This window comes from Nicotiana sylvestris, chromosome 6 (genome assembly GCF_000393655.2).
Source record: "Nicotiana sylvestris chromosome 6, ASM39365v2, whole genome shotgun sequence".
Classification (NCBI taxonomy): domain Eukaryota; kingdom Viridiplantae; phylum Streptophyta; class Magnoliopsida; order Solanales; family Solanaceae; genus Nicotiana; species Nicotiana sylvestris.
In genome coordinates this window covers 135,733,248-135,742,600 of record NC_091062.1, presented here as the reverse complement: position 1 = coordinate 135,742,600, position 9,353 = coordinate 135,733,248, and positions in this window count along the sequence as shown.

Genomic DNA, 9,353 nt, shown 5'->3' with positions numbered 1-9,353 from the left:
TATACTAATTTTCTATGTCTAAATCCATGTAAGATCACATATTTAACTCAAAAATAGGAAGAAATCACTTACCTAGTGTTGCTTGGTGAAAATCCCTCCTTGAGCTCTCCAAAATCGTCCAAGCCAAATGAAAGAAATGGGCCAAAACGCAAAAACTCGTGTTTAAAACAATCTGCTCAGGCTTCATCGAGTTGTACCTTGCGCTGTGCAGGTTGTACATCCTATTACAATTTTCCCCTCATGTACACCTTCTATTAAAACGCCCATAACTCCTTGTGAAAATATCCAAATGACAAACGCTTTGAAGATTTAGAAACTAGACTCAAAGAGCTTCTAAAGATTCACACCATATAACTCTTTATATATTCCAAGATATGAGCTTCTAAAGTCGGCTCCATGCATCAGAAAATTCTGTCGAAACTGCTCCACCAGCCATCTTCAATCAATCATAACTTTCTGATAACATTTCCAAATCATGAATGGTTTAACTTTCTAGAAACTATAATGCAAGGACAACAACTTCTGTATTTTATAAATTTTCAGATTCCTTATATATTTTGAGATATAAGCTTTCAAATTCAGCTCCATGATTGCATTAGTTGCTGACAAACAGCTTTTTGCAGAAAATTTCAGCAACTCTTTGGTCCGAAATTCATTCCGTTAACCTTCTGAATCCACTCGAGGCCCTCGGGACCTTAACCAATTATACCAACATGTCCCAAAATATGATATGAACTCGCTCGAGGCCTCAAATCACATCAAACAATGTCGACATCATGAATCGTACTCCAATCCAAACTTTATAAACTTTGAAATTTCAAACTTCTACATTCAATGCCGAAACCCGTCAAATCACGTCTGATTGACCTCAAATTTTGCACAAGAGTCATATTCGACATTACAGACCTGCTCCAACTTTCGGAATTAGAATCCAACCCCGATATCAAAAAGTCAAACTCTCGGTCAAACTTCTCAAAAACCTTCAAATTTCTATCTTTAGCCAAATGACTTCAAAATGACCTACGGACTTCCGAATTCACTTCCGATCACGCTCCCAACTCTAGAATCACCATACGGAGCTACTCTCAGACTCGGAATCCCAAACGGACATCGATAACACTGAAATGCACTTCAACCCAAACTTATGAATTTTTTTCCAAAATGCTAACTTCCACAATATGCGCAAAAACGCTCCCGGGTCATCCAAAATCTGATCCAGGCATACGCCCAAGTCTGAAATCATCATACAAACCTACTGGAACCTTCAGATCATGATTCTGAGGTCGTTTACTCTGAAATTCAATCTTAGTCAATTCTTTCAATTTAAAGCTTCCGAAATGAGAATTTTCTTTCAAATCAACTCTGAATTCCCCGGAATTCAATTCCGACCATGCGTACAAGTCATAATAAAGTGAAGTTGCTCATGGCCCCAAACTGTTGAACGACGCGCTAGAGATCAAAACGACCGGTCAGATCGTTACATAACGGGAAGTTGAAAAGTTGGAGTTTGCAGCTGAAGTCTTTGGGCTACTGTCATAACCGCATCTGCAGTTGAGAGGCCGCAGATGCGACTCTCGCAGATGCGGAGCCAAGTCGCAGAAGCGGCCAAGAGGAATGTGAGCAGGAACCGCAGATGCCGCATATGGGTCGCAGGTACGTAGAGGAAATTTTAAGTGAGAATCGCAGAAGCGGTTCCCTTGACCGCAGAAGCGGTATCGCAGATGCAATAATTGAGCCGCAGATGCGACTTTGTTGGGCAGAAAAATCAGAATTCGAGGGTTTAGTTTCAAAAAGTTAGAAATTGATTTGGAGCTCGGGAGAGCGTGATTTTGGGAGGAATTTGAAGAGGAAATCAGTGGGTAACAATTCCTTAACCCTTTCTAGTCATATTCCATTAATCTATTGTTAGTTTTGTCATTTAATTTCGGATTGGAGATGAAAATTGGGGAAAAATTGGAAGAAAGTTCTTAGACCTAGAATTCGAATTTTGATCGGGAATTTGACCTTGGATTTGGATAATTTTGGTATGCATGAACTCGTGAGAATATGAGGATTCTGAAAATATAAATTTTACCCGATTCCGAGACGTAGGCCTGAGGGGCATTTTGGTCATTTTACCTAATTTCGCGTATTAGCTTAGAATTTAATTGTAGAATCAGTTACTTGAAGTGTTATTTACATTATGCAATTGAATTGAATAGATTTGGGTCATTTGGAGTCGAGTACTCGTGGCAAGAGCGTGGTTTCGGATTGATTTTGAGCTGGTTCGAGGTAAGTGGCTTGCCTAACCTTGTGTGAGGGACTTTCCCCTTAGAATTTGGTATTATGATAATTGAAATGCCTTGTACATGAGGTGACGAGTGTGTACTTGTGCTAATTGTTGGAAATCCTATTTTCACTAAAGTAGCTTTAAATGTGTTTTCCCTTTTCTGTTTATACTACTTGGAATTCAAGCCTACTGTTAGCTTTGGAAAGTATGTCTAATTGACTTAATTGCTTTATTTGCTTAAACTGCCTTATTTGTATTACGTGAAGCATGCTAGGTTAGAATTACATGTCTTACCTTGGTATGAAGTTGAGTTTAATTGAGTATTCTTTGTGTTATTGCTGTGTGTTTTACTTTGGGACTACGGGACTGTATCCCGGGATATCCCCTGTACGTATTTATGGTTTGAACTGAAGTGCGGGATACCAAGAGATCCCTAGCATATATTGAGGATACCAAGAGATCCTCGGGATACCAAGAGATCTCTAGTATATATTGAGGATACTAAGAGATCCTCGGGATACCAAGAGATCCCTGGCATATATTGAGGGTACTAAGAGATCCTCGGGATACTGAGAGATCCCCGGTTATTATCTTTGTGAAGATTGGTATTCCTTGTGATTGTTTTTGCCTCTGTTTCAGTTGTTGTTATCCTTATTATCCTGTATTAATCCTTATTGTTATCTTTCAACTGTACTGCTTTATCTTATACTGTCATACCTTATATTTTATTTAACCTCAGTAGGGCCCTGACCTTCCTCGTCACTAACCGACCGAGGTTAGGCTTGACACTTACTGAGTACCGCTGTGGTGTACTCATGCCCTTTCTGCGCATGTTTTTTATGTGCAAATCCAGGTACCTCTACTCAGACTTATCACACTTGAGACGATGTGCTTGTAGAGACTCTGAGGTATATCTGTCGTGTCCGCAGCCGAAGAGTCCCTTTCTACTCTCCCTTTTTGTATTAGCCCTTCTGTACTTTCGTTTCTTTGTTAGATATTCTAGAGTTAGATACTTGTAGACATTCAAAGGCTTGTGATCATGAGATTCCGGGTTTTGGGAAATGTTATTAGTTTCAAGAGTTTTTATTGTGTATGCCGAGAGGCATTTAAAACACTGTTTTGTTTTGCTATTTAGGTTTTTAATTATTTCTTCCGCAATTTTATTTATTTTCCACATTGATAGGCTTACCTAGTCATAGAGACTAGGTGCCGTCACGATGGTTCACTGAGGGCGAACCAGGGTCGTGACAGCTTAGTTGGGCCTGCTGCATGGTTTAGTTAATAAATTGCTAATAGCTGAATATAATCCATAGATCTTAAGACAAGTTGAGGTGTGCCATTCACAAGAAAAATTTATAACCCATGGCCCTCATGTTAATACCAATTAGTGTGAAAGATGCTTTTGAACATTCATAATTAATTTAGAAAATACTTTGAATACTTAGTAGTTTGCTTTAGGCGCGTTTATAATAAAATCATCATAGCTACGGGTACGGTTCCTGTGACGTAATTGTGATACCTAATTTCCAAATCTGGGGGTACATTTATGTGACCCGGCCACAACTTCTAATAACTTTAATAAATTAAACATGTTGTAGATCGTGGGTATGGTTCCCGTGACATGATCCACAATGTGTATCAAACAAACAAGTGTACGACAATCGTAACTTATTCTAGAATAATCCCATAAAATAATTAAAAGCGGTTATAGAGTTTAAAAATGCATATTAGGTTTAAAACGTGTAATAAATCAGATAATAGGTCAATTATTAATAGTTTAAGTGACCGTGCTAGAACCACAGAACCTGGGAATGACTAACACCTTCTTACGGGTTAAAAGAATTCCTTACTTAGAATTTCTGGTTCGTAGACTTTTAAATTAAAGTCGAAATTTTCTCGATTTGAGATTTAAAATAAATCGGTGACTTGGGACACCAAATAAACTATTCCAAGTGGCGACTCTAAAAATTGAATAAAAATAATCTCATTTTGATTAATGTTACTTTAATTGAAAAAACTCCCTTATATTACCCTCGGGTGTAAAAAGGAGGTGTGACAATTTTAGAAGTTTTTCTTTATTTAGTTGCATTTCATACATTTTTAATATTTTAAAATCATAGAAAAATTATAAAAAAAATTGTCACGTTTTAATTTCATGCCATCTTAGGTCAATTTGCATGTAAGAATTAATTTTATTAAGCAAAAATTACAAAAAATGGTCATTTTTACATATTTAGATTCTAACCTTTAAAATTAGCATTTTTTATTTAGGTTTAAGTTAATTAGTTGTTTTAATGTTAAAAATAGATAAAGAATTTTAATTTCTACAAAAATAGATTGATTTAGGATTTTAATTAATTAAAGAAAAGAAAAAGGAAAAATTAAAGAAAAGAAAAATAGGAAGAATACATTTTGGTCTTATTTCTCTTAAAATTGGGTCAATTCTTAAAATAATCCAAATTAATTTTAAACCTCAGCCCAATTCCCTTTCTTACCCGCCTAGGCCCAACTTTTCCCTCACCCATTAAAAACCTATTTTCCCTTAACCTAGAGAATAAGACCTAGATAACATCAGAAGATCGGACCCTGCCCAAAAAATAGAAAAATGGCACTCTCTCTCCATCCTCATGAAGAACCGAATAGACCTCTCTTTTGGAGGGATTTCTTCTTCTTCTTCACTCCTTGACTCATGCCTACACACACACTCCTCCTTGCACACTCATTCCCCGATAATTCAAAAAATCTGAAATTTAATAGTGTACAAAACTAGCTGGAAACCAAAAACGCCGAAGATCAAAAAATAGAAAAACAAATCTGAGATGAAAGAAAAGTTATAAAAACAGAGATAATTGGGATTTAAAAGGGATTTCAACGGCGTTTCTATTGGTGCGGATTGTTTCCTACTCTCTGGTTCTAGGAGATCAATTTGGCCTCAAATCTCTGCTGCTTACTGTTGTTGATCATTCTGTAGTGCACACTGAGCTTCACTCTTCCAATTCAACCTTTATTTGGGTTAATTTCGAACTGTATTACTATTGTTGAGGTATGGATTTAAGTTTAAAATAATGTAACTATTTTTGAATGTCATAGAGTTATAGAATTTATATCAATGTGCTCTTTCCAGTATTTTGTCGAATGATCTTACTCGTTAATTGTTAGTTGCGATTTGGTGTTAAAATGTTTGCTTTAGTTAGTACCTAGAGCAACATCGATCTAGTAGACTGTGTGAATGATGTGTGACTTGAATCACGGTTAGCATTAATTGATAACTTTCATGTGCTTAACATAAGTTGTTTTCTGCGTGAATGATTTGTGCCTCATTTGCATTTGTGAAGATTGGTAGCAAATTTTCAGTTATTGAAGTGTAAATGAAAGTTAAATTGTTTGAGACATAAGTGTTAAGGACAAAATAAAAGGAATTGGGCTATAAAATGTTTACTGCTTTGTTTCATTAGTCAGGAATAGGCCACAAGTAGCGTTAAATGAAATAATGTAATTTTGTGTTCGTTAATTTCATCTACATGCTTTAATAATAATGTAAATGTGCTTTCCTTGCTTTTAAGTCCTTGCTCCATTTGTAATATTGGCATTAATTAGAACAATCTCAAAAGTGGAACATTAGTAATTAATTAAGTTGTTAATAGTTTTAAGGTTGAATAACTTGTTAATCCAAATAGTTAAAATTATATATCTTCTCTACAAAAAATTCAATATTCATAACTCTTGACATTACAATAATCCCAAAGTTTAGGAAAAATGATTCATCGCTAGCATGCTTTTAGTCGCGATAAAATAATAAATCATCGTGATTATGGGTACGGTTCTCGTGGCACAGTCATGATATATAATTTCAAATTCAAGTGCACGCTCGTGTAACTTGACCCTAACTTCAAAGTAATTATAAAATAAATATGTTGTAAATTGTTGGTGCGTTTCACGCGACGTGATTTGCGATGTGTGTAAAACGACAAGTGTACGACAATCGTGACTTGTTCCAGAAATAACCCCATAAATAAATTAAAAGCGGTTAAAAGATAAAGATGCACAATAGGTTTAAAACATGTAGTAAATCAGATAATTAGGCCAATATTAATAGTTAAGCGACCGTGCTCGAACCATGGAACTCGGGAATGCCTAACACCTTCTCACGGGTTAACAGAATTCCTTACTTAGAATTTCTGGTTTCGCAGACTTTTAAATAAAGGCAAAATTTTCTTCGATTTAGGATTTAAAATAAATCAGTGACTTGGGACACCATAATAAATATCCCAAGTGGCGACTCTAAATTAAATAAAATAATCTCATATCGAATAATGTCACTTTAATTGGAAAAACTCTCTTATATTCCCTCTCGGGAGTAAAAAAGAGGTGTGACAGCTCTGGTGACTCCGCTGGGGATCATAACCCAGAACTTTTGGTTCAGGGTTCAAGAATTCGAACCTAGAATAACTGTTATATTTGGCTTTTATTTATTATCTAATTTTATTACATGCTTGGGCCTAATGTGCTAAATGCCGTTTTTTACCTCTTTGATATTATTTGAATTGTATATAAACTGCTGCGAAACCCTTCTCTTCTAATCTTCTAGGAAGTGCACACTGGCGTGACTTCTTTTCTGTTAGTTCCATACCCTAATTTTGAACAAGGTTCGGACAAGTTGCAAAACCGGATGATCTTTTGGTTACCGGTATGCTGCCTCCCCCCCCCCGCTCGAGTTATCCGCTCCGGTAAGCCAGGTCTAGAACAATACACCCAGGTTTTAAACCTAGAATAACATAGCCTCATGCCCGATCCCTAGTAGGAACGCTTGTTTGCATCACTGTATTTGACTTTGGGGACTCAACACAGGGGTTGGGTCTATCTAGGACAGGTGTACCTACATTAAAAGGCCATCTTGATGCATCTTACGTGCTACTTGTGCATCTTTTGTTTAGGCTTGCATACTGACCAGCTTCTACAATAGGGGAAAAAAGAAAAAAAAATCAAGAGTGCGGTAGGTATTTGAAAATCCTAAAATTCTGCCAAAATTCTGGGGGAAAAAAAAGAGAAAAGAAAAAAAAAGGTCATTTCAAAATGAGCCAAAATTTTCAAGTGCCATGTTTCCCTTATTCCATCAAAACTGACCGAACTACGCGGGTCTAATTCTCACCGGATGTGAGATACATAGGCAAACCTCATCGGTTCCGGCCCCAATTTTAAAAAATCCAAAAATATTTTCTTTTAATTCCTTCTTTAGAAGAATTTCCTTAGAAAATTCAAAAAAAATAAGATTTTTAAACTCAAAGAATAGTTTCCTTCTTTCTAAAGTCTTTCATACGAAAAAAAAAGAAAAAAAAAGAAAAATCAATAAAAGAATCAAAATCCAAAATATGGGTTTCTTTCATTTTGAAGTAGTTTTCTCAAAAATTCAAAAGAAAATCAGAAACTAAAATCCAAAAATATTTTTTTTCGAAGTTTTTCTTTCGTAAATGTCATAAAAATTGAAAAATTGAAGTCCAAAAATATTTTCGTTTTTCTTCAGAAGTACTTTTGTAATAATAAAAAAAAGTAAAAAAAAACTTAGAAATTCAAAATATTTTCTTAAAAGCCCCTCTTTCGAAAATTAAGAGGCAACATCCAAAATCCAAAAAAAAATAATTCTTTCTTCTTTAGAAAAAGAGAAAACAAATGAAATTCAAAAAAAAAATACTTTTTATTTTTGAAATTCCCAAAGTTCCAATCAAAAGAAAAGGAATTTTTAGAAGTCTTTCTTTCAAAAAATAAAAATAAAATCAAAAATCGAAAATCGAAAAAAAAATCCTTTCTTCTTTTAAAGTATTTCTTTCAAAAATTGCAAAACAAAATCAAAAAATATATATTTTTTTTTTCTTAAAGCTTTCATGGTCTGAGTTTTATAAAAGTAAACAAAAAAATGTTAGTTTATTTACTTCATTCTCGATCTCTCGAACTACTCAAGATCTGATTCATACGGCATCATTATACATAGGCAATCCCCATAGGATTCGATCATAGCCATAAAATAAATTGAGTGAAAAATAATTTGAAAAAAAAAGAGAGAAAGAAAAGAAATTGATTGAGTGAAAAAGAAAGAAAAGAGCAAAAAAAAAAAAGGGAGCGACAAGAAATAAAAAGCGACAAACAAAAGGAGAAAAAGAGAGTGCCAAAAATAAAAGAGCGGCAAAAATAAAATGAAAAAATCAAGAGTGATTAAAGAAAGACAGAAGTGAAAGAAAATAGGTACAAAGTGAAAAAAAAAGAGTTAGTTTAAGGCCGGGATGAAACATGCAAATGTTCAAACATATGGTAGAAGCATCTAACTGTTTAGGTGCATTGCATACCAACGTACGATTTTCTATCTATTAAGCATCTTAAAACTAACAAGGTTGTTGGGTGTGCAAATCAGCCAGGTTCTGTTCAGGTGGTTGGTTTTGTTGGTAATCTGGTTTCTCATCCTTACTTCATAAGATCCAAAGGAAAGGTTACTATGACCTTTGAAAGCCATCTACAAATCATCAATCCTGAGGATAGCCCAGCATCGGCTGTTCCACAACTAGAATCAGCAGTTGCTGAAGAGAATAGGATGTTGCGTCTCCGCATATTGAAAATGTGGGATGCCTGGTCTAATGGTAGGGAACCGCCAAGTGCAATCCCTGGGTCCCCTGAGTTGATCCCCGGGTCAGGTGAGGTTACCAACGCCCTTGTGCCCAACCCATTCATCCCATGTGGGCACAGTCCAATGTCGTCTAATGATCCTGGCATGCCTTCCGTGGTTCGCCTCCAGGCGCTAGTGTCCAGGGCACCTCCAATATTATTCTTTGCAGCACCAGTCTGCATCAGTGCACAACCAACTCTACCATGGCTGTATGTTGAGCCTCCAATGTTCACCTTTCAGGGTCCACAGTTTCAACCAGAAATGACATATGTGACCCCATACTCATTCACTCAACCTCCGCAATGTAATCTCTCGGTGGAGCAAGAAAAGGTTGTTAAAAATCCCGAGCAAGAGGAAATGGCTCCGAAGATGAAGAGCCTGGAACAAAGAATGAAAAACATGCAAGGTCTGAGTGGCCAAAAGAGTGTCTCA